Here is a 25,354-nt window from a genome sequence, read left to right as displayed (position 1 = left end):
AACATTGGCTGTGTAACAAAAATATGAACACCACACAAGGGTTAAGTTTGTTACTGTAGTTAACTATCATACACACACACAAAATAATTGAACGAGTTGCATTCACAGGTCTTTTTAGATGAAAGGAAAAATGTTTTCAAGTAATACTGAAAAGAATGTAGCGTGCTTTACCGTGTCCACTCGTCAAAAAGCCGGTGTGTCTGTGGTGAAAGGGTATATTCAAGAGACGCCATATCTCACGAGTAAAAAAATGGAGTCTCTGCTTCTAAGCCCAAAGCTATGATTAGGGCCAAATTCTAATGCACTTCATTTTCTCTTCGCCTGACAGCTGTCTGTCTCCGGCCCTGTTCTGCCTCCAGTGTATTCTAGATATTGCGGCTATGGAGCTCTCAAAAAAACTGCCCACTCCACCACACCTTCAAATCCAATCTATGTCACGTCACCTCTGTCTGTTCGCCTTTGTAAAAGGCATTTATAAATGTCTGATCATCACACACACACACACACATACAAAAGAAAGAATTGAGCGCAGAAATGAAGATGCAGTTGCCACTGGGTGTTCACAGGTGGAAATGATAGCTGATTTTATAGATGAGGTGTGTGCCTGTGAGAGGCACAGCTATTACTCTGGTGGAAATAAAATGGCCTGAATAAAGTCTAGATGGAGAACAATGTAAACTAAGCACATTTGGCTGAATCTGTTCATCTGGAGTTTTCTTTTGATTTGTCAAGGCCCATTTGACACAGCAGTCTTTTTGTCTAAGATATAAACACTAACAGGAAGGCAGATTTAACTGTGTGCTTCCTGGGCACACAGGTCAAGGGCATTTTTAGTGAAGGGGAGTTTTATAGCTTGGGTTCTTCCTCCCTTTCTCTCTGTAGCTGCTATTACTTTATCTTGGCCATATCTCTGTCTTATCACATGATAGCATCTCAGCCTTTATCTCCTGCATCTTATCTGTAGTGCCAGACACAAGGAAACAGTGCAAAAGAGAACAAGATAAAGGGTGAACAGGACTTACAGAATAAGGATGAGATGGAGAATAAATGATGTAAAAGTGAGAAAAAGAAAGATTCAAAAGTTGCCCAGGTGCCGTAAAGCTCTGTAGTTGCACAAATTAAAATCATTTTTTTTGTAAAAAAGTTTAGTCACCTTATCCATAGCAGAACAGCATGAAACTGTATCTTGTACATTTGTAATTATATTTATTTAAAAATAAAAAAGGTAATTTTGTAATCATGAATTTAGGCAAGAATTTATTTCATGTAATTTTTTTATAGAATGCCAGAAAGAAAAAACAACTTTTGTGCTAAGGTTTCTAGAAGACCTATGTCTTCTACAATCCTTTGGATGTAATACAATACATCTTCACAGTCTTGTTTTGTCCTGGCAGTCAGGGACATCATTAGGCCTATTTTAAGGGGCTAAAGCTACCCCAAAATGTTCCTAATATTTAGAAAAATAATAAATTTTTTCGAGTGTATTCTGTATCATTCACTACTTTAAATCAGTCTTCCTTCACCATACATCTGTTTGTGTTGCGTCTGTCTGGTTTATTTATATTTCACAAACTGTCAGCGTGGCAGTGACGGAGGCTCAACGAGCCACCACGTGCACATAACGATATCTGGACGAGTGAGGGAGAGAGTGACTGAAGAGAGAAGAATGCCTGTTGGCATTAAAATAAAGCATAAAATCTGAAAAATTAAACGTTTTTGCCGATTACTCACCAGAAATGCATCTTTAGCAAGCCTCGCACTATCACTAACATTATCCAAATTCATATTTAGAAACAGCAAGCTGGAAAGTTAAACAGAGTTTATGGCTATGAAGATGATACACTGTCCTGTAAACTGGCAGCTTCCAGAACGGTGCGTTGCAAGTAGATGCAGGATTCATCTCATCTCGTAGCGAATCATGCTATGATAGCATGCGATCTCTAGAGTATTGAAAACAATATCAGCCCCACAGATTGTTGTCACTGGAAACTATATTTGAGAGTGTCACTGTTGAGAGAGAGAGAGAGAGAAAGAGAGAGAGACGGTCTACATCAACGGTTCTCAAAGTGGGGTCCAGGGACCTCCAAGGGTCTTTGGGGAAGGGGTTTCCAGTAATAACTTATTTTCACTATAATTCCATCCATCCATAATTAACACAATATTTCATAGATCTATTCATAGACTCATTCGTAGACTTTCTGTAATAAAACTTCTAAAAGAAAAAATCATATCATATGGTGACCCATGTTTTGTTGTCAGGTCTAGGCACTAAGGCATAGCCTAAGCTTAATTATTTCATGATATGTATTATTCATATGCTGTAATACACTAAATAAGTATGTAGATGTTGTAGGCTAGGCTACACATGAGCATACATTCATACATATAGTAATCATTGGTGCTTTTATTCCTCCGCCATCAGGTTATTAAATTCAGAAAGCAGCTACTTTAAATAGGATCCTCATTAACACCTTACATGATAAAGTATGGCTACTTACAATGGCTATTTATTGTATGCTTAATATAGTACTGTTATTTGTATGTTTTACTTATTTCTGCTGGACATGACATTTTGGATGTTGACCTGACACTGATTCAACTATTCTACTGTGCAGCAACAGTAATTAGTTTAATTAAATAATCTTATTTTTACCTGCAAATTATCTAATAGGGAGAGAAAATATGTATGGTATTTTATTAGACATTTCCACAAGCAGAAAGATAGCATTTACAGGAACTCAGCAGGAACACAGTCTGGCCTAAGTAAGTACCCCCCCATAGAGCTTTGATGTATCTAAAAGGTAACATTAGAGTAACATTTGTACAGTAAGTAAGATTTTGCAAGAGAAGGTTTTGCATAGCCTGGGGGCTAAGCCCCCCAGTCCTTCAATCCTAGTGACGTCCCTGCTGGCAAGGCACATACAAAGCCCTCATTTTGGAACTTAATTGAGGCTAGTTTGCCCAAACTGTCAAGTTTTGATGGATAATAAGTACTTAATTCAATTCCGCCTACTTTTAATGTTGAAAGTCTCTGCTAGCCAGTTATAGAAGTCAACTGCTCTTTTAGATGCTAATGGACTCTAGAGTTTGGTTGCCCCTGGTCATAAAAGTAATAACCTGTGGTAGCTGTCAAAGCTTTCTCCCCAAGGTTGCCAAGGTGCACTCTGAAGAGAAGAAGGAAAATCAGGAAGGGGGTAAAAACAGTAAGATGAAACATTTTCATTACAACCTTCAGTGTTGGTTTGTATAGCTACTGGGATGCCAAGTAACAGGTCTGGTGTTAGAACTTTGGTCCCCATTTAGCTTCTATGCTCACCTGAGCAACCCAAAGAAATCATGTCTCATAAGTATATGTATCTGCTCTCACACAGCTGTAGGGCAACTGAAAGTAAGCATTACAGAATAGAGTATTGCAGAAATAACCATTAATTATTTTTCTCCTACCAATGAATCACATGAGTACTTGTACTCGTGTGACAAACTCGCATAATAATCCCCTCTGGCGTTCCAATAAGCTCTTTGAAGCATTTTAGCATCTTTGAGCTCATAGATTTGGTTTTCTGTTTTCTGCTCTCATAAATCACTTTTTGTTAGGACAAAATCTCAGATAGACCCACTGTAAGCTACCTTTCCAGTTAGCAACATAGTGGAGCATTTAGCAGCTAAAGAGACAGATATTTCCTCAGGAGTTGTAGTGGGTAAAAAAAGAGCTAAAAGAAGAGGAACTTTAAATTTGCCATGTAGCTGGAAACACCAACATAAAATGTTAATATTGCGCTGTAACTGCTGGATGTGTAAATTTCACACTATGTCAATGTTGTGTTCACAGCTGGTTTCCGCTGCCCCCAAGTGGCAAAAAAAGAGATGTTAGATGATAGACCTGATGTACCTTTATATCCCTATTGATACTTTACAGTTCCATCGCTCAAAGATTTACAACACAGAAAGCCTTCTCACACCAAGGGGATCTTTGACTTCTCTCTCAACACACACTGTCTTGTCTGTTTCTGACCTCCCTCTCGCTCTCTCCCTCTTGCTTGCCTGCTGTCTCAGTTGCTCTGACCTCTCAATATCACACAAGCTGTCAGTGCCAAACTATGAATGTCCCTTGACACTTATTCGACTCAGACTCCCTTAAGCATTTCCATTTGCACAGAGCCAATTTCAATTTTTATAGTGGGTCAGGTGGGGGCTGCTAGTGTAAAGCCTGCAGTGAGAATGAGCCAAAGTTAAACACAGAGAAACAAGCATCCTGAGCAGAACAGTGTGTTTTTTTTTAATGCCCCGGTGTGTCTTTGTTTATTTCCTTTTCTTGAAAGGGTGGCTCACTCAACCATGGAGGCTATCTGAAACCACCTTTTGGCAATTCCACCACCTGAAGTAACTACCCACCATCCTTTTTAAAAGAACACGCCGACTTATTGGGACGTTAGCTTATTCACTGTATTCTCCAGAGTTAGACAAGTTGATAGGTAACCTTCTCATCCCTGTGTGTGCTGTTACTCTGTCTGACGCCCCCAGCATTAGCTTAGCCTTGCAAAGATCCTGCAGGTAACCGTACGTACACACCACCACCAACTTGAGCTGCAAATAAGCTCTGGCTGCCCCGCCAAGGACGCGTGTCAAAAAGTACGGGGAAGCTAACGTTACTAGTCCTCTAAAAACATAATGGAACACTTACCGTAGCCGCAGTGGATCACCTGGCATTACCTGGTCTCCCCTATTTATTGTTACAGCTCTTTACAATACAGTGAACACCCATGATTGTAAAACATGCTTTTAGTATCTAGTAATTGTTGACTCTATCACTCCAACTCTGAGCAAACTCCAGGCAAACTATCTGCTCCGTGACTGGGTGTCTCAGCTCCAGCGAGCAAATCACTCCACCCAAGCAGCAGAAGTAGTGCTTCGCCTTTCTGAGAATATATTTCCCAGGTAGTTTGCGATTAGAATATGGCTGTGTCTCTTGCGATCTTGTGATTTGCACCCACTGGGACTATACAAATTGCAACATGGACATCGGAACAAGTTGGCGTTATTTTGTCACTTATTCGGAGCAGTAGCTAGTTGGAACTAGTTACCTGCAGGATCTTTGCTAGGCTAAGCTAATGCCGGGGACGGGTATGTATCAACTTGTCTAACTCTGGGGGATACGGCGAATAAGCTAAAGTCCCAATAAGTCGGCGTGTTCCTTTAAATAGCTTGACTTGACACATATTTACTTGTCAAGTGCATTACCTGGCCTTATTTTAGTTTTCTTAAATCAACCTAATTCATAACAATAATATGTTAGAGAGACAATTGGCTAATGAAGACTCAGAGCAGGCTCTCTTTCAGCACCATGGACAGCATCAAATACTTCACTTTGTGTGACTTCTCCCCACCTTGTGGAACCATGGGCAGCTAATGACCTCACCACACACACACACACACACACACACACACACACACACACACACACACACACACATCATCTCATTATTAAAGTGTGCAGAAGTATTTAATTGTTGTGGAAATATTGTTTCAAGCTCTGGTATTTCTTTGGTATCAGTTGTGGACCCTGTGCAGAGAAGAGTTCTAAAGTTCTAGCTCTAAAATTGTAGAGAAATATGTCTATATTTTCTGTCTACAATGTGGTGCGCATGCCTTTTCAGTAGATTATTTATTTGAGTAGGACAATGCACATTAATCAACATTTCTGTAAATGCACCAGTGTTAGCCAGTCGGCTAATTTCCAACTGTAGTCCTAATTACCTAGCATGCATGTCTTTATGGTTAAAAGAAGAAACCGGAGCACCCAGAGGAAACTCACACAAACATGGGGAGAACATGCAAACTACACACAGAAAGGTCCTGATTAACCTGAATTCAAACCCAAAACATTCTTGCTGTGAGGCAGAAGCACTAACCGCTGAGCCACCATGCTGCCATTAAATGCAGTGGTGGTGATCTTTTGGGGAATGCATTATGAAGTCCAGTTCACATGCTTCCAGAATATGTACTGGGAGAGGAAGAGAGAGAATGTGTCATTGCACCGTGCTGTGCTTGGGAAAGCAAGGTATCCCTATCATACCCTAGATTTTCTTCACATATGGTGTCACACATCAGGACATCTAGAAGCCATCTTCTCATTTTATAATCTGGGGTGTTTGGCGCAGTACAGACAATACATTTTTGTTAATCTTTTACTAACAACATCAATCTTTTTAAATTCAGAGAATAACAAATACACCGCTTGTTTAAAATTTCTGTTCAACTGCAGGGCTAAGATTTGAGCCTATGAGCTGTTTTGCGTTGTGGGATTGACTCCAGGGAGCTCACAGGCAGAGGATTTTGGGACTGAACAGCTGAGTGGATAGACACAGTCCAGAAAAATGATGCTTCAACAAGAAGAATTGTTCAATTTGTCCTGAGTGAAAAACCATATCCAAGATAAAGCTTGCTTTTTGTTGTAGTGCCAGTATCTTCCTGCTCTTGATTTCTCTCTCTCGTTATTATAAGAGGAACTGGTCACTGCTTTAATTAATTTGTTGACAATAAGCTTTAAGAGCTCACCTTAATAAGGCAAAGCAATGTGAGGAAATGATTATAGAAAGAAGGCGTCCCTCAACACTCTCCTTGAAACAAACCTCCTGAATGATTTATTCTGCCATTTATTCAAAGAGCCCACACCACCAGTTGACTCATTCTCAAAAAGGGTGAAAGTATTGGTTCACTTGCACTTCCTTTCCAGGTCAGTGTTGATGGTTGTTTGAATCTCACATTTGGTGAAATAAATTGATATTGCTACATAATGCTACGGATGGTGTGCCATAAATTACCCTGAACGTCTGAAAACATCAGTCGCTCTTTGAAAAAGAGTCGTATTCAAACGTTTTAATGACCCCAAGAATCAATTTAATGGCTCAGCAAAATTCAATGGGTAAACAATGCATTTTCCACCCAAAAACAAGACAAGAGACAAGAAGGCATTCATCGAGAATAATTAAACCATTGCTGTCTGTCACTGCAGGAAGTCCACATCTGCGGAGGAAATCAGTTTGTTGAGCTTTAAAGAAATGACTGAAGGTGCTGTATTAATGCGACATCACTAATAGAAATTATTTTCCCTGAAGAAGACTTGCCTGCTTAGTGATTGAACTCTCAACTGAATACAAATAAGAAGTGTGCAGCATTTATAAAGGAACCCTCAGGCTTCCCTAGTTGTACCAGAAAAAGGCAAAAATGACTGAGCATTCTCAGAAGAATACATGGTATCTCAAAGTCAACCGAAGCGTATTTTGTGACTGCATAATTAGTTTTACAGAAAGAAAGCTTGGACAATAAAGTTGAATTATGTATTACTCCACTGCTACTAAAAAGGATCCTTTCTAATACAAAAAAAAGCAGTTTCCATCCTCCTTATATAAACATTATTTGGGTGGGCACACACTGCAGATATTTGAAGAATGATATAATTAATAAAAGAATAATGAAGAGGGAAAGGCCTGTTTATTTCTAGTTATAAGACAAGTGCCTGCAGTTATTCAAAAAAAATCTTAAATCTTTATTATTCCTTTCTCATTTTCACTGATTAAAAGATCACATACATTCCCAGATAACGCTTTAATACAAAGACACATATAGCTATGATGTCTGTTTGGTGATTTCTTGCTAAGAGACAAGAGCCCAAAAGCAGCATTTCCCTTAATCAATCTCCTCTGTGTAGTGTCTTCACTCCTGCCTGAACCCCTGGCCCTTATTTTCTCTGCAGCAACAGAGACAAGATGAGAGAGAGAATTAGTACTGTGGCAGGGGCTAATTATTCGAGAGCTTCTTCTCAAAGACTTTCTCATACCAAAAACAAGCTAAGACAAGGGGAGGTAGTGATGACTTAACCCGGATTAGCTCTTGATTCTCATCCAGGGCCTATGCATGCTAGTTAGAGGGCTATTTTTAGACACATTTTTGTTTACATTTTTAGTGTGAATGATTAAGGAATTAAATATGCAATTATCTTGCTTCGTCTTGCATCCTAACAATGAGTATTATTCCAAATATGATAATATTCCAAATTTGATACAGTTTATGTTAACAGCATATTCCAGTTGAGTATTCTTATATCCCTTTTCCGAAAATAGAATTTTTCCATTAAGACGTGGGACATTCTGGTATTATTCAGGTTTTAGAGACATTTTTTGGCCATGTATACAGCGCATTTGAATTATGCCTCTCAATCAGGGTTTTTATCACAGTTTATAGTCTCTTGCTTGTTTACGGTTTATGGTCTGCTCAGTGCTTTGTTATGGTTGCTGTACACAAACAAACAACTACTTTTAAACATTATCAAAGACTGGGATATCAACAGGTTTTTGGATATGCGCACACGCCAGCCTTTTCACAAAGCTGATTTAAGGAATGAAAGCGGGACGCTGTGTTTGCACAGTGAAACAAGTCCGCCACCCCTGGTAAACTTTGAAAAAATCGTATGTTGCACGGCTACATGGAAATGGGAATATTAATGTAATATTAACGTTCATTAGCCATGTAAACGACTTAGTCAAAATATCATCTTTTTGGAATAATGGCAAAAATCTGAATGTTATGTGTATGGAAACGTAGCTACTCTTTCGGATATATCATTTTGAAATATGCTGCATGTCTTTGACATTACACATCACCCATCAAGAATGACATGAAAAGCTACATTCTTTCAAAAAGGCTTGTTGCCTCTGCCGGTCTCAAACACATACTGACGTGAGATGCTCTCTAATGAAAATATGGTCCTGAATATACCGAATATAATAAAGAGATGGTGAAAAGAATCTAAGCACATTCATTCAGTGAACAGTGGTTCTCAACCTTTTTTTTTTTCGAGGTATTCGGGCCTCAGATAACCTTTCACCATCATTAGTTGTCATGTTTTTAAACTGGATTACGTAACACTATTAATTACATAAAAGTGGATTTTGGTAAATATTGTCAAGGTATGTTTTTTTCTTTTCTTTTTAAGGCATGCTTAATAGCCATGGTAATGACAACAGGTCAGCCCTCCACTTTGTATTTTGGACATATCTCAACAACTATTAGATGGATTGCCGTAAAAAATTTGTAGGATGAATCCTACTAACCCCCTGACCTGCTAAACATCCCCATGGTGTTGCCTTGTGTGCTCACGTGTGTTTTTTTTGGGATCTTTTTGTGAACATTTGGCAGGTTAACCAGAACTCTAAAGTGCTGCTGTTGATTAAAATCTGTGCCTGAACTTCAGTTTTCTATTTTGTATAGGCTAAGCCCTCTAAGGCTGTTGCTGTTGGTTTATCCCTTTGCGCTTGTGCAGTTGTGAAGATTTTCTTTCCCGGCCTTGCAACCAGCACGGGCCTCAATTACGTCCACAGATACTGTATATTACGTTAGTGGACCCGTTGTTCAGCTCCCAGTTTTTCTTCAGCTAGCAGTATGAAGACTGCTACCTCCAGCAGTATTCACCTCTGTACTGGCTGCTGGACTAGCTACATCCTACCGTCGGATCTCCACTACTGCTTCAAATCCTGCCTCGGTGCTGCTCACGCCAGCATGGCACTCACCCCCAGGCCTCCTCCCATCTAAAGAGCTTGATTGGCAGGCAGAAGCTTTTCTGATTCTTCAGGTCAACTGTGATGGGGATGGCAGCTGGGTGGACGACGGGATATTGTTGACACCCTGAATCTGCCGGGAGAGGACGTCTTTGACGGGCACAAGCCCGTTGACTCATCTCCCTCAGATGACAGCTCACTCACTGAATTTCCCTCCTTATCTATGGGAGGACTGGACCTCAAGACAGTTATTAATGCCCTCCCGCTGCATCTCTCCCCATCTCTGAACGGCCAGAGGCACTGCTTCAATGGTCTTTCCCTCTGCCACAGGACGGGGCTCTCTTCCTAGATCTGCCGGACATCATTAAGAAGGCTGCAGACCAGAGAGGCATAGCGTCCCCTGCTGAACTTCCAGCCCCTGCTCATGGCCTCTTGAGTAAGGATGTGTAAGTCCAAGAGCCGCCATAAGCATCCACAGTGGCGCTGTCGAGGATCATGGCGTGGCAGATTGTGGCCCAGTGCAACATCTAGCCAACAGGCTTCTTGGAGCCGGAAGACCATGAGACCCAATTGGTTCAACCCACCCCCCGATCCACCTGGCAAGTAGCAGTGACAGTGGCATTGACGGGATTCAACCGGTGCATTATGGAGCGTCCATTCCATATGCTGACGGTCAAGCACTTGTTGGAAAGTGTACATCACCATGAGTGGTTTATGTCTGTGGATCTGAAAGACGCATTCATTCATATCCAAATTATTCCCAGACACAGGAGATTCCTACGCTTCTTTTTTCAGGGGGCCCATTTTCAGTGCAATCGGCTGCAAGTGCATGGAGAAGGCACTTCAGTTGTAGCGCAAAAAAGGCATGAGAGTCCTTTTCTATCTGGACAATTTGCTCATTTTGGCCCCCTCTTGAGAAGAGGCTGCGCTCCAAACTATGGAAGTTCTGCAGCACCAGCAGACACTAGGACATAGATTAGTCATGAGAGCCAAGCTGTCAGCGTCAAGGTGGGATGCACTGAACTCTCTACTGTCACACACCACGCCACACGCGACAGATGTGATGCATCTCCTGGGCATGATGTCTGTGAGTCACGCCGTAGTCCCCCTGTGTCTCCTCCATATGAGGAAAATCCAGAGGTGGTTCCATCATCACCTCGACTCTAATCACCACAAGTGGTGGAGGCTGTGGAACAGGTTTGGGAATGCGTAAGTGGATCTGTTCGCCTCACAGGAGAACACAGTGTGCACTGTGGTTTTCCTTGAACGCACGGCACATTCCATCCCTCAATGTTGACGCCTTCTCCCTCTGATCCCTCGACTCCTGAAACGCATTAAGGAGGAGAATCTGTCTGTCATTCTAGTGGTGCAGATCCCACATCGTGCCCCCTGCCCCTCGTGTTAACTTATCTCCAAACATTATTATAATGATAGGGCTCTGTCTATAGGCAAAGCCTATGCAGTAGCCATCTCATCTTGCCACGAAGGCTATGGGGAGAGGACAGTTTTTTGTGCACCCCCTGGTGAAACGTTTTTTAAAAGGGATCAGACAACTGAAACCCGCCAAGCGCTCTCTCACCCCCCAGTGGGACTTTGCCCTGGTTCTCTGAGCCTTGGGCAAACCTCCTTTGAGCCTCTGGCACAAGCGTCTCTCAGGATGTTGTCACTAAAAACGGCACTTCTCCTCGCCCTGATGTCAGCTAAGAGAGTGAGGGATTTATGTGCGCTGTCAGTTTTACAATCCTGCCTCTCCATTAGAGTGGACGGGAGCACAACCACCTTACAGCCAAACCCTTCATTCACACCGAAAGTCCTAACAAGCTCTTTTTGGTCAAGGGTGTTTTCCTTCCCTGTTCCCCCCGCCTCATGACATCAACGCGGAGGAAGTTTGTGTCTGGTGCACGTTATCACAGTACGTTTTATGCACTGTTCCTCATGCTACAAAGACTGTGTAGTTGCAGCTACGTTAGTTACGTCTACATTTGTTACGTAGGTTAATTACACAAGTTACTTCAGAATTCGCTGCAGCACATTGTGTTATTTTTATTACGGTGGTTGCCATTACAGTAGTCAGAGGCATTGTCAGTTGGTACTTGTTATATTTAGCTAATGTGGCAGCAGATTAAGCTATCCCTTAAGTTGTTTCAGTCTTTTCTTCTTCTTTTATTCTAAATGTTAACCGTTCTTCCCTGTGATGTGAAGCAGTTAGCTTATCTGTGTTTTCCTAGCTTGGTAATTTTCCACTACATACCACAGATGTTGCTAGTTAGTGTGTGACGCATTTTTGGTGCTGTGCTGGAGAGGATGTTCATTTTATTTACAAAAAAAAAAACAGGGCGTCCAAGCGCAAGGGCACTGTCAATGTCTGTGGGCAGGAAAGAAAATCTAATCTCTCTAATAAAACTCGAGATCTTGCAAAACAAAGTTAAGATCACGCAAAAGTGTACGTTTTTTTTATTTTTTTATTTTTTTTATTTTCCTGTCACCTCCGGAGGCTATGTACATTTAAACTTGTGTCACATTTTTACGTTTAGTGGTTTTCATAACATCTACAATGGTTGATGGTTAATGACTCCTTCTGTGGGTGTGTGGCGTTTTAGAAAGGTAATTTTATATAGTCAGGAGAATTGTCTGAAATGTTACCGCCAATATGTCCTTTGTGAACAAGACCACTTGCTGTGTCTCGTGTTCTTGATATTGAATGTTCCCTGCAACCTTTAGTTGGGACTTACTCAGTACAACAACTAATTAGAGTATATTGATGAGAGGCTTTGTTGTTGGTTAAGCTGGAGGGAAGAAAAGGCCAGTGATTGTTGCAAAGTGACAGGTGAATCATAGCTAGCTGCCTCTAGTGGTAATATTTTTCAGCTCCACTCCAATTGGTGCAGACAGACCAAACAAATGGATTTAACTCTGAACCATAATGAAAAGTGATAGTAGCAATATAAACGTCATGTCCACCTTGGTGAGAGAGTAGGATTGACATAGCATAAATTATGGATTAGTTTGAACTTCACGAGTGTGTTGGTGACTTTTCTTTCTCTACTTCTTTATTACATAGGAAAGAAATCCTATTGAGTAGGATGTAGCCTATCTATCTCAGGCGATGTATACCTGTATACCTATCCAGCAGATAGGTGGGAGGAGTGGTAACGGAGCTTTTGCCGGAATCACCTACTGACCGGAGTAATACGATTACCTGGTTTACACGTCAGAGAGAGAGAGAGAGAGAGAGAGAGAGAGAGAGAGAGAGAGAGAGAGAGAGAGAGAGAGAGAGAGAGAGAGAGAGAGAGAGAGAGAGAGAGAGAGAGAGAGAGAGAGAGAGATGACATGGGCTGCTCCTTGCAGTTAGCTCGCATTAGACCCAGGATACACCCCACTGGTGAAGTGAAGGTGAAGTGTTGCTGTGTCGGGCTAACACTGGGGCAGTAGCAGAGCGCCGATGTGCCAGTGAGAGAAGGCTGTAGTAGCTGCCCCGCCAGTCGCTATTTGGGACTCGTTTTCCCGTAGAAAAGCGACTGTTGTTACGTGCCTCTGGGGCCAAAACATGGTAAGACGTTATTTTGTTGTTTTGTGGACGACAGTCGTTGTGTTTTCGGGCACATTTATTACCACATGGGCGTTACGGTACGCACACATGATTGCTGTTCTCACTGCGTAATTGTCTATTTGACCAAGGAGGCTTATGTCGCCAATATTATCACCGTATCATGTCGATTCCCCGCTGTGAAATGAATAGTTGATCCGTTGCGAGACGCAGTCGGTCACCTCAGCTCTGCTCTGCGGACAGCTAATCTCTGGAAGGTGAAGTTTTCAAACAGACTGAGCGCATCAGCGTTCACTTTGGATTATATGGATGTTAAACTGTCCCATCAATGTCTGTGGTTGACTGTTAAATGCAGTTATTTGTTTGACACATTATGCACAGGCTAACGCTGGCTGTTTTTTTATAGGGTATTTCCATGAGCTTTAGATGAGACCCGAATTCCGTTTAGCGAGGAAACCTTGACAAGTGTGTGGGTTCACCGGCTGAGTGTCGACAGCTGCATTTCTTTTTTTAAATTGACTTTTTGATCTCTTTTCATATGCATATTAATAAGAGCCTGTTATCGAGTACACGCCTAACATGCACTAACTTCCGCTGCGAGTGTGAGTGTCGCGCAGCAGGAGGCAACGTGCCTCCTCAAAACTTCATTCACTCATGGTGCACATTAAAATACATGTTAATTGGCAACTCATTTTAGATATTAGAAACCGGGTTCAAAGCTTAAATCACTGCACAGTTTATTCACTTTAAAAGTAAAAGCCCATGTCTCCTGGTATTGGAGGTTATTGACATCACCAACCAGGGACGTGTGTGGAGGGGGGTCTGGGGGGCATGCGGCCAGAAACTTGGGCCGCAAAAGCCCGAATTTGGTGGCCTCTGTCACGTACCAATGACGCTATTTCACCCTATACACTCATCTTAATCATTTCATATTTTAATGAGTTTGCAGATACCTGATTGTAAATGTATTGCAGTGAATTATTGTAAAAAACATTTAGGCTTTGTGTTTTAGCCCTCATAGTCTGGAAATAGCTTTTTAAAGCCACAACTAATTCTGGCAGATCAAAACTTAGAATACACCTTATTTATTAGCTAACTGTTTATTGACTCCTTCAATGTAAGGTTTATCAAGACATGCCACTGATGGTTAATCAATGTTTTTATATTACTAGAAACATAAATGCACTCATATTACGCTACTACAGGGAGTTCTATGACATCATGTTTTATTTATAAAACTGAATTTTGACAACATTGCCTGTTTTAAGTGTGTGTTTTCCGTGCGTCATTTAAGTGCCTCGGAACTATCACAGATAGAGAAAATATGTTTGCGTGGCCTTGAGCCATTATTTTGTTTTGTACTGTAGCCTATAGGGAAAATGCAGCATTTTAAAAGGACTTGATAATACTTACTGTGCAATCATCAAGTTCAAGTTGCTGCCACTGGTATTTTATGGCGTTTTACAAAGTATCCCATGCCATTCTTAAATTGTTTTGTCATCAGTTCTTTTCGTAATCAAAACACTGAAGACAATTTACTGTTCTTTGCTCGGCAGGACACGCAACGTCTCAGTTGAGAACAGAACAGACTGACAGACAGACAGACTCGCGTCTCGTCACTCAAATTGCTTTGAAGCCAGAGCTTAGTGTTTGTAAAATGTTCATCCATAGTGAAACACAACTTGTTCATCAAAACAATTTTATTATTGAATGCAATCTAGTAGCGGCTAGACTGAAATGAGGCTGTTTGGCCGACAGTCGACGCTTATGGAAAGCTCTGCTCATATCAATCAGGAAAACTTAAAACTCTTTATATTAATAAAAAAAGTGCACATGCCAAGACAATCTGACAATCCCATAAATATGCTATGAAAACATATATTATTTATGTTCCAAGGAAATATGAAAAATTAAACAACAAAAAAACAAAGTTTGGTCAATACTTCCAACGTCTTTGACACCAACTAACCTGAACAGAACGATAGGTGAGTCCTGTGGGCAGTTCTGGTGGTGTTTTGGGACCCCACATGTGTCTGAGATAAATTAGAGGCATGTAGTCATTTGCTTGCAAGTTAAAGATAGCAATTATAATAGTCACCTATAATAATGAGCCTTACTAAATTAACATTGAAACTTCAGTCACGTATAGCTTTGAAACCTGTATTTTTTATGCTTAAGGTCACAGTGTTAGCACTATACACATGAAGAGCACATTTTCAATATGCCACACACTGTCGTAGGACGCTGTAGGGCTGGGTGATATGGCAAAAAATGTGATCCTATCAATATTTATCACATTATCATTTTCTGCTGGTACTGCCCATTCAAAGTACATACTGACTGAAGCTGGAAGAAACCAGAAGTTAAATGAGACTTAACAATATAATATATAAGTTTATTACCATATTAAATAAAAGAAATGCCTTTGAAATATTCAGCACAATGTTTTTGTTGAGAACTGGCAAAAAAAAAAAAAAACGTGCAATTTTCTTCATACAGATTCATCTTACAATTACGTTTTCCTTTTTTGTGTCTGGAAAATCAACAAGTGCCAATTAAGTGAGCAGTCAGTTTTGGCTACATTTCTTTTAATTTTGCAAAAGACTGCTACAAATGCTAGCGCTGTTAACAGCAGACAAATTAACACTACTACTTATAACGTGCAGGCTGTGTGTGTGATCACTCTGGCCAGCATGAGTCCCTTTTTTAAACTCTTGGTGCGGTTGCTGGGACGTTACCTGTTCAGGTGATAGGAAAGTTTTATTGAGTTTCCTGTCCTGGTTGGTACCAACCGCTGACATATTTTGCAGACCAGCTTAATCTGCTCTTCCTTGCTTTTGGGAAATCCAAACCATTTTCACTCAACTGACAGTCTGAGAGGATAACACAAGGTCCTGTATAAGTCCTACATCACTTTTGTTGCCCTTGGCTCCAATTTTGCTCATTTCCAACTTCACTTTCTTCCTCATACCAACCCTTATCGCTAAACATAACTATGGATGGGGGCGCTACAAATTCTAACAGCCCTAATACCCTGTAATCATGAAAAAAGCAAGCTAGCTCTACATTACTGTAAGTGCCCTTGTTGTTCCTGTGCTTTCTATGACACGTCAAAATGTGTTCTCTACCGTTACTTCAACATTGCTCTTGACCAATGCTTTCCAATTGTCCATTTCAGCTAAATACCATTGTAAAACCAAAATCACTAGTAAAGACTTGCAGCAGATGAGCTAATGACTTTACATTTACAGTATAATCCACAGGTAGTTTAGATGAGGTAATATAGATGCTTTAAAGGTATCTTAATTAACAGGCAATGCTGTACCGATGGTGTGTAATTAGACATTTGCCCCTGCATGTTTGACAATCAACATCAATTGGCCTTTGTTCTGTATTTTAACCTAGTGTACGCATGTGTGCCATACTTCTTTTGTACACCTTGGCAATTAGCACGTAACTGTCAAAAGTTTTTCTGTTGTTTTGACTAATGATGTGGCAAGTTCTGAGGCACAACATCTTAAGAGGTAGCAGATGTTCTTATTTGAATTTACTATATAATAAAATGTATCTTCATGGTGAAGACACATACATACATGGTGCAAGTAACAATTATTTTCATCCTAGTGCACATCAAAATACACACAGCAATGTCCCAAAGCCCAAGGTTCTGTCCTCAAATAACTTTTTGTTTAAAACCCACAAAAGTTCAATTAATTATTTCAAAAGTTGAAGGAAAAAAAGCAAATTCTCACAATTGAGAAGCTGGAACTAAAGATGTTTGGCATTTTGCTTGAATTCTTTTTCCCTTTTTAAGGGGCTTATGATGATTAATCAGTTATCCAAATAGTTGCTGATTAATTTTCTGTTGATGGACTAAGAGTGATTGAAAACTTTTTCCATGTTGGCTTAGCCGCCCTGTCATAAAAATGCAACAAAGAGTACAAAAAATGAATGTTGTATCTTTGACATGTTAGGTTTGTGGAAGTTTTAAAACTTGGAATTGGGTTTATACAATCATTTTTTTCTAAATGCCCAAGACGTTCTTAAAACGGGGTGAAATTAACATTAAGAACTTGAACTCTCTAGTTTGGGTTTTCTTGGGGCACTTGTTTCGTGACCATCAGATGAGTTAGATATTAAGGTACTTCTGCACTTCAGCTTTGGTGGTTGTTGCCTGATTGATATTAAGTCTTCAGGAGTGGCAAAAGGTATGCCATTTTTACTGTCATAATTGAAGACAGGACGCTCAAGGCGATCTTCTCTTTAAGTATTAATAGGGTGAACTAAAAAGGTTATAAAGTACTCCGGTAACTGAAGTGAGGAGAAGAAGAGTGATGCAGTGTCTTTTTCATACCAAAGGATGAAGAGAAAAGCCTTCCTGGTGTGTCTCACACAGGTGGAAGTCAAAAGCAGACTAACCATTTCACCGGGTGGTTGGCTTCCACTAGATGTGGCAGGTTATTTCAGATGGAGCAGCTTGTTAGAGAACTGGATGTCTTTTTGTGTTCTTCCTCCTAAGCATTGTCTTTCAATATTGAAATACAATCCTCAGCAGTCCACAGTTACACAGCTCAAGGCACCTCATTCTTGCATGGCTTTGGGTGAGCAGTTTGCATTCATTTAGTCCTCACCTCTTTGTTGCATGTGATTACACCAGGCAGATGTGTATGAGTGTGTGAGATAAAATGGTAATTAACAAGGGCTGCAACAATCCCACGGCTGACTAATGATCTAATCTTGTCTGTTCTATCAGCGGTTTACACAAAATGCATTCTGGTGCTAAAACAAATAAGACTGCACTAATTTTGCAGCCCTTGAGCATTGAAGCAGAACACAATTTTGGGAGTTTAAAAATGGTCCAAATTAAGGCTTTTTGGTATCGCTAAAAATGTGTAACATAAGCCATTGCCAGTTAAAGGTTAAGGTTGGCAATGCTCTATGGTCATTACTAACAATTACCATTAGAGCCTTATACAGTAGATGTTAATCTTTAACCCTTTAATCTTTAAATCTGATAAGAACAACCCCCCCCATCATATTATCAATATATACTGTATCCTCTGAATGCCCTCAGCCTCTAGTTTATGGTTTTAAAGTTTAATGAGGCTTTGATTCTCCTAGAGGTCACAATAGGTCATTTTATACAGTGAGGTCAAGTTTAAAGAAATGAAATGGCTACTATGGGGCACTGCATCACAAATTATTACAATTGGGGTAATTTAATCTACAAGTGTGCTAGCTTTCTAGCCAAATCCAATTTATGCATTTCCAAGATATTTCAAAAATATTTGAATAAACAATTTTAAAATAGGTGAAAATAACACATTGTACTGCATGAGGAGAACTTGTGGCTATCCACCCATATAACTCATTTTCATTTCGACATCTTGAAGTTAGAGGTCAAAGGACACTTTTAAAATGGCCATGCCAGTTTTTCACTTGCCAAAAAATTACCCTAACTTTGGAGTGTTATTTAGCCCGTTTGCCAACAAGCTAGCATGACATAGATGGTGTTAATTGATTCCATAGATTATAATACCAACATCTTGATTTTAGCTTCAAAACAGTATGTTGGGCCAGCAGTCCAAAATAAATGCTTCAATTTAAAACAAAAAAATCATATTAGTAATTTTAAGCAAACAAGAGTAAATTGTGCATTTTTGGAGACTATTTTCAGATACCTCTTTGGTGCACAAGTGAGTTAGTCCAGCAGCGGAACATGTACTTTTTTTTTCTTTTTACTCAAAATAAGCAGCGCCAATGTTTTTTGTATTGAAGGGACGTACAACTCAGTGGAATTGTGCCACATTGATGAGTTTTTAATAGTTTTCAGTTTTCCTGTGACAAAGTGGGTTTGCTCACCACTTATGCCATACAGGTAATTAGCCATAGTAAGTAGACACACAGTCATACGTTAGTTTCAGTTCCATTTTATTAGGTTGCCAATTTAAACATGGTTTAATGGTTTTCCTGTTATACTACGTACAATTGTTTGTTCCTTTGTTCAGTTCCACCATGCAGGACTATTGTTTGGGGAGGGCCCGGCCTTTTATAGGAATAGAGTGGTCATGGATGACATCACCGGGCCAAACCAAGTAGAGGGTTTTCTTTCTTTATAGGAATGTTTATTTTGGTTGTTTTTGGTTATTATACAAAAATGTGTGACTAACCCTGACCTGTTTTGCAGTCAGTGGGAGAGGAGTGAACTGGTAACTGAGTTCCATATGATAAGAGATTTCTAGGCATTAATGTTATGGAGTAAATCAATCTGCATCAGAATGGTATGGGCTGAAGCAGTTGCGTGTGAATTGACTACCCTATTTGACCACCCTACAGTTGGATTTGTGCTCCCAGTGGGGGAAGAGGTGAGGCTATGCTGCTAGGAACACGTGCCTTTTGTTAGCGTTGCTACTAGTTTAATGCAATATTTTGTTTGTTTGTTTGTTTGTTTGATTGTTTAATTATCCGTGTACTGCAGACCACTGTAAATTAAATAATCACCTCTGGAAACATACAGTGTTTGAGTCTGCCCACCTACCACCTTCCTTGCCACTCTGGCCAGGCAACACCACACATCAGCAGAGGAATAAGCTACAGTATGTCAGGCTTTGTCTACACAGGCAATACTTGTCAGTATATTCAGTCATTGTTTGTGTTGGTCCTTTTAAGGGCAATTGTTGGTAGTTAGAAAAACATAGAATGTTGTCCACCTTACCTTTTTTAAATGGTGTTCATTTTAAACAGTATGACTCAATCATGTTGCTTTTATCCTGGGGGAGTATCTTTTGAATCATGAAATGAGAAGTTTAGGTCAGGGGAGTTGTTTAAAGCTAAACAGCTCTCTTGGGGCCCGCACAACAAGATGTACCCACAGTATTGATGTATTATTACGTTGTAATAGCTAATGTTTTTAAAGACACTGATAAGAGCAGTGAGATTGAACTGAAACTGTAAAGTTGATGCCAGAAAACCAAAACAATGAGCTGAATGATATAAAGCTCTATAGAACTGAAGGGAATTATCTATGGGTTTGGTAGACTAACGATTGCTTTCTCATACACATGGTCATTTGATAAATTTTTCACATTTTGTTAGATATTGTGAGGTCCTGTTAAACACTGTGAAACGCCAGAAATTCACCCCCAAAATAAAGGCAAGATTACAAGGTCAAGGAATTAATTAGGTGCATGGTTACAAGTTAGCACTATAGATAAGGCTTGAATTTGGTATTTTGAAATAGAGTAAGTGCTTCAGTATTTTTGCTCTCAGAGCTCTCTTTCATAATGTCTTCACTCTGTAAACCAGGTTATGACAGAGTTATACAAATGGGATTTCATCATAGGAAAAAAAATTACCCTTCAGTGCATTACTGTCATAACTTATTCTGCAAATATCATTTTATTCATATGCACAATGTACATCTTTTAATATTATTTGATAAGAGACTTGTGGGTAGTGATGCCTGAAAGGATTTGGGCCCAAGTGTTTTGTGAGAAAACTGGAGCAATTGTGAAATGTGTTTTCCTCCTTTTCACTTTCTTCCTGGTGTTTCAATTTCCAGTGATGATCTCTCGGAGATTCAGAGGAGATGCAGTGGGTTTCAAGCCTATATAATGATTTACTACCTTCTCTCTCCTCGTTTCCATGTGGAGAAGGGCACGTACTATACTGCACAGTGAGAACACCATTATCAGATCAGCAGCTCAGTGTCAGATATCAGAGGTAGTAAACTCTGCCACCTGTAGTGGAATTTCATGTGCGAATGGGAACCATTACAACAGTACAGTATAACAGGCTGCAATGAGCATGGAGTCAAAGACACAGGGGAGGGACAGGCGATTGACAGATGATCTGATCTCTGAATCAGGGGAATGACTTATGTTGTTTCAATGTATCTATTTAATACAATCACACATTTCTTGAGTTGTGGATAATTTATTTCTCCCCCATCAATCTTAGATTGGCTGCATCTTTGTCCTCTTGTTGCTCTTTCTAATTTTTAACCCTGCTACAGCTGTCCTTATTACTTTCAAATATCAGTTCGTCGTGAGTTTTGCATGACACTTTATGTAAGGAAAACTAATTAAGTATTGAAATACATCATGCGGTTTGATCGTTCTATATTCAGTCCATCAGTGCCAGTTTCATTGTGTTGTCAGTTCTTTGTTCAAGCCCTCATCTCACCTTTGCGGTTCCAGATTGAGAGCCTAAACAGAGGTAATATCTCAAGGCTACAATACAACTGCAGTATGGATTTTCTTAAGAACTAAGCATAAGGTGAGTTTGGAAAATAAGTCAGCCTTAATAAGCTTACAGGAGATAGAGGTATTGTACAGAAGCCAAGCAGTAAAGTCAGTGAAGCATGGGATTTCTTTTTAATTAACTGTAGGTCACATATCACATATTGTAACTAGCTAGTCATCTGTTGTTTTTTCCTCCCTTGAAAGGCATTTAGTGGAAATGCCACGAGATAACCAGCTGAATCTGTCTTGGAGAATAAATAAGTATGCCTTGGCCTTTGACAAATTATTACTTTACTTTGTAATGAGAAGTTTATTTAAAAAGAAAAAAAAGAATGTTTGATCCATGCTTCACTCTATGCTGAGCCAAAGCAATAAAAAACATTTTTGAAAGTTGAATTTAGGGCATTTACATTTTTTATTAGAATTTTGTGAATTTAGTCAGACTGGGTGTGTTCCAACTGTGAGCTGTTGACCAGAGGGGAGCTGGCATTACATCTGTAGTGTCTGTCAGAAATTCCCTTAAGCCATGCTTTAAACCCTGTGGTACTCTGCAGTGGAGACAGCAGTGTGTGCCCCGAACTTTCTGAAAGTTATACTCAGTTGTGTTTTTTACAATTACAGTCTGGTACACGACACATGTAACTCATACCATAGCATTTAGTATATTTAACCACCCGCGACTTTGCTTAGATTTGATTTAATTCCATAACTTCAATTAGGTTGTTAATTTATTGCTTCAGATCAAACACGTGCTATCTGTGGAAATCGAAATAAGCTCATGTACATGTAGGTGGTTATGTGGGGCTATTTCAATTCCAAAGGCCAAGGGAACTTTATCAGGATGTATAGTATCCTGGATCCATGAAATTACTGGCCTTTAAAAATAAAAATCTGCCTGCCCTTATGGGAATTTAACATAGGGACGTGTATACTTATGTCTCTTGTATTTTAACGAAGAACATTATTTATTTACGATACATTATTCCTTCACAAAGAAAATTGGGGTCCTTTTATAGGTTGGATTTTCCCAATTTTTTTTAATTAAGGCTATAACATTAATTTCCAAAAGATAATTTTTTTATTCGTCTTTTTAGTCAACTTTGGCATGAGCTCATAAACTATAAATGAGCACAACTACTATATAGTCCATATTTCAACATGTAATTTATTGTATAAATATTGTATAAAATAAAATATGAAATATAATGTATTGTATAAAATATATTATATGTAAATTATTAGTTTGTTGTACAACATAAAGGCAGTGAGTGGTTTAACAGAAAATTATCTGGAGTGAGCATCTCCACAGACTTTATCGCAGAAACCCTGTGATTCAAAAACATTGTATTGCCTCCAAATGTGTTTTGCAGCAGGCAAGGACTGCCCGTTCACATGCAGTGGCGTGCCTGAGTGAAAAAAAGAGATTGGGCCAAGACCTTGTTGAATTTTCAACTCGGCTTCAAGCTAAACCTGGCTGTCTTGTCCAAGTGCAGAATGGGGTGGCAGAAGCTCAGTCTGTAGGGAGTTGGGTTGGGAACCAGACCAAAGTTTGGTGGTGGACTGGTAGCTGGACAGGTGCCAGTTCACCTCCTGGGCACTACCAAGGTGCTTTTGAGCAAGGCACCAAACCTCTAACTGCTCGGGGCGCCTTTCCATGGGCAGCCCCCCCACTCTGACATCTCTCCATTTAGTGCATGTAAAAGGCACTGAGCATGTGTGTGTAATTCAGACCGTAATAACAGAGTGTAAATTGTGATTTCCCCTTTCGGGACTAATAAAGTATACATTATTATTATTATTATTATTATTATTATTATTATTATTATTATTATTATATGACTTGATAAACCATCTTCACATATTCTTACTCTGACATTAACCACACTAATCCTCAACTTAAATATAAACTGCTCTATCGAAAGATTGTCACATTTAAATTGCTTACGTTGTACCAAAAGGTATCCATCCATTACCTGTCCTATTACCTAACATCAGTGCTTAATTTGTAAAGTGGGAGGTCCCAGAGCATAGAGGAGGGGTGGATCCAGCGACTCAAAACGGGGGTTGGAGGTAACGGAACAAAAACAATTACATTTCCTGCGCAGCTTCTCTGACTTAAAAAACCTACGCTTTGTGTACTTTAGTACTCCTTGACTGTTGACTGTGAGTGTCCCTGACAAATGTACCTGCTTCATCGCCATCACAATCTCTTGCAGATTCAAAGTGCCCATCCACCATCCCGTTGTCATCTTCATCTCTTTCCCCGTGTAGGGTCATCATCATCCCCGCTAATGACAGGTGCATAAGCAGCATTAATATCCAACGTTGGAGGTGCTGGAATATGTTCCGGCGTGTTCCAGCTCACATTAAGCCCTGCCTAATAACCTTTACCCTTCTGCCTAAACCTCGTTCAGTGTCTGGTACCATTGCTACACTAGACCCAACAAACTAAAATATTTCTTTCTAACCATTTGATAGCTTCCTTACTAGAATTTTAGATGTTGGTCTGTCTTATTCTAATCATCTGTTTTCTGATGTATACTATTCTATCCGGATGATTCAGTGTGTCTTGAGAACAAGGGACTGAGGTCAGAGATACTCTTTTGGGTTTAAACTTCCATGTAGTGACTTACTGGGCTTTAACTGCATTTTTGAATAATCACTGTGACACATATTCAGCTGAATGTAACGTATAGGGCTTTGTTGGCACATAAAAGACCCATTTCAATACAAATGAGTACACACTGTATTTTACCAGCTATTAAAGAATCCATTGATGCATTTGAAGCAGTCAAGGGAAGTTACAGAGGTGAGTGGATTGCATTGTGTGGTGGCATACATACCACTTAAGCAGACTCTTAAAAGGAGAACTGTAGGTTTTATTTTGCATATTCTGGTTGAACCCATAGCGTATCTTCAACTTCTTTACATAAGAAATAAATCAAAGATTTTAGATGTCTAATCTCAGAGGCTATCTTGCAAATCCATACAGCATTATGCATTTGCCAGATATAGATTTGTGAAATGGATTGAGTGGTTGTCCCGACCTTGGATGACCAGATAGAACATATTCATCAGTTTATTGGTCTGCATTGCAGGCAATTGGCAGATGACAATGCGTAGTATAGTAATCCACTCATGAGTAGGTCCTCTGAACTCTTCCACTGGCAAGCATTTGCAAAGTTGTGGTACCACAAACTCAATACTGGGGTAAAACAATCCCTTAACAATATATTGGCCAACAATAATAAAAAAATAAAAAAACATAAACGCACCCTTGTTTGGCATTTCTCTGTTGCAGTTAATTTTTACTTATTGCTCCACATTTAGAAATGTTACAATAGATCTGCAATAACCTAATATTGGACAGGCTGGCTGATTTATTAGTCTAGCTCTACAGCAAACACTATTGCACTATCCATCCATCCATCCATCCATCTTCGACCGCTTATCCGGTGTTGGGTCGCGGGGGCAGCAGCTCCAGTAGGGGGCCCCAAACTTCCCTTTCCCGAGCCACATCAACCAGCTCCGACTGGGGGATCCCGAGGCGTTCCCAGGCCAGGTTGGAGATATAATCTCTCCACCTAGTCCTAGGTCTTCCCCGGGGCCTCCTCCCAGGTGGACGTGCCTGGAACACCTCCCTAGGGAGGCGCCCAGGAGGCATCCTTACCAGATGCCCGAACCACCTCAACTGGCTCCTTTCAATGCGAAGGAGCAGCGGCTCTACTCCGAGCTCCTCTCGGATGACTGTGCTTCTCACCCTATCTCTAAGGGAGACGCCAGCCACCCTCCTGAGGAAACCCATTTCGGCCGCTTGTACCCTGGATGACGTTCTTTCGGTCATGACCCAGCCTTCATGACCATAGGTGAGGGTAGGAACGAAAATTGCCCGGTAGATCGAGATTGCATTATTTTTTTATTTTTTATTTTCTTGACAAAATTGCTCATCTAGATAAATGCACCAAAAATGACCGAATGCTTTATAATTCTAAACATTCCCATTTGGATGG

The 25,354-nt window shown here is 40.1% G+C and overlaps 1 protein-coding gene across 13 annotated transcripts in view; it reads left to right on the top strand.

The window, feature by feature from the left end:
• LOC116705547 (protocadherin-15) overlaps positions 1-25,354 on the top strand; it is a 207,455-nt gene that overhangs the window by 29,553 nt on the left and 152,548 nt on the right. For 2 of the 13 annotated variants that reach the window (XM_032541807.1, XM_032541804.1), the window contains exon 1: positions 12,855-13,104. The exons of the other annotated variants lie outside the window; for them this stretch is intronic. The gene's annotated coding sequence lies outside the window, so the exon portion shown is untranslated. Of the gene's footprint in view, positions 1-12,854; positions 13,105-25,354 lie in introns of those variants that run through there. 13 annotated transcript variants of the gene reach the window in all.

The sequence above is a fragment of the Etheostoma spectabile genome, chromosome 17 (assembly GCF_008692095.1).
Source record: "Etheostoma spectabile isolate EspeVRDwgs_2016 chromosome 17, UIUC_Espe_1.0, whole genome shotgun sequence".
NCBI classification, from domain to species: domain Eukaryota; kingdom Metazoa; phylum Chordata; class Actinopteri; order Perciformes; family Percidae; genus Etheostoma; species Etheostoma spectabile.
This window is presented reverse-complemented; position numbering and strand designations above follow the sequence as displayed.